The following is a 1,541-nucleotide window of genomic DNA, read 5'->3' as shown; positions in this document are numbered from 1 at the left end:
AATCAATTACCCTTGGCACCTCTACCTCTTTTGTTACCAATTTAAATTTATTACTTTGATATGTCGGGTAATCTCTCCATCGTCTATCGAATCTCAGATTAGGATGCAACGTGTGTTCAGGAATCGTTGGGTATTCTACAGGCGGATGCATCGGAAATACTATGAATTCATTAGGTAACTTGTAACATCCCGCCTTTTTCCGTCAACTTTTCCGTTTAACTATTTTAAACTCCGTTATATGTTTATAACATCTCCCGTTAATACGCGTTTCGATTTATCTTGTTTAGGTAATTTAACGCACCCGATTGGAAGTAGAGGGACTTGTTTTGCCAAAACACTAAAGTGGTGACTAGCCACTTGACTAGTCAACACTTCCACCTCATTTCTTCATTTTCATTTTCCTTTTCATCTAACACTTTCATATTTTTCTCAAATTCTTCATAAAGCAATTCATCATCCATATTCAAACGATCAAGCTTCGGGCCAAACAAATTACATATTCGAACTCCTCGTGATCTCCTCTTCGATTCCATACCAATCTCATTTCATTTGGGTAACTTTATAAAATCACTAATTTTATGTGTTCTTGAGATTTTTGAGTTAAAAGGTTGTTGATTAGTGTCTATGGCTCAAGTCTAGTATGATTATGTGATTTGTATGCTTGTTCTTGTTATTTTGATGTAACTAGTTCATATTGAAAAATAACATGCTTAACCTTGAGATTTGAGTGTTTATATGTTGTTAGATGCTAAGACTTCATGTTTTAATTATGCTCCTAGTGTTACTAGCTTTATTTTGATGTAAAGTTTGATTAAGGAAACCTCCTAAACTTGATTATGAAATTTGGTGAATTTAGTTTAGGGTTTGATGAACTTGAAATGAATCTTAGATGCATTGAATGATTGCCATGTTGTTTTGTTTGCGTTTAGTTGTATTGTATGCTTGATTATCTTCAAAACGGCGTATTACACATGTGCATTAATTTCCCGAATCATAATATGGCATTTATGAAATTGGAGTAATAAATGATGAGCATTAATGGTGATTTTGATATGAGTTTGTTTGGTTTTGATTGAGTAAATGCGTTTAGTTATTCTCCTTGTCAAATTACCTTTCTAATGATATATGATATGCGTTTTAAGTGTTTTCGGTGCATGAGATGTGTTAAATTGTATTTTGGTTCGTGACTTGGACCATTTTTCTGCAAACTGCATGTTTCCCAGGTATTGCGCGCCGCGCATATACCCGCGCGCCGCGCAGAATTAGAAATCCCAGATGTTTGCCTTCGTGGTTAAGTTCTGACCAGGATTTACACTTGGGTGCGCGCCGCGCAACCCATAGCGCGCCGCGCATACTGCCCAGCTCATTTTGTCTTTGTTTTTCATGTCACAAAAATGTTTCCCGCTTTACTATAACCCCGTTTACCATGAAACTTGACTATTATGCTCGTATATGACTTCTCATCATGAGAAAATTGTCGGACACCCGACCCGACCCCGTTGACTTTGACTTTGACCAAGTTTGACTTTTAGTCAAACTTA

The sequence above is a fragment of the Rutidosis leptorrhynchoides genome, chromosome 6, assembly GCF_046630445.1.
Source record: "Rutidosis leptorrhynchoides isolate AG116_Rl617_1_P2 chromosome 6, CSIRO_AGI_Rlap_v1, whole genome shotgun sequence".
Lineage (NCBI taxonomy): Eukaryota > Viridiplantae > Streptophyta > Magnoliopsida > Asterales > Asteraceae > Rutidosis > Rutidosis leptorrhynchoides.
The sequence above is the reverse complement of the archived record's forward strand: the minus strand, read 5'-3'. Positions refer to the sequence as shown.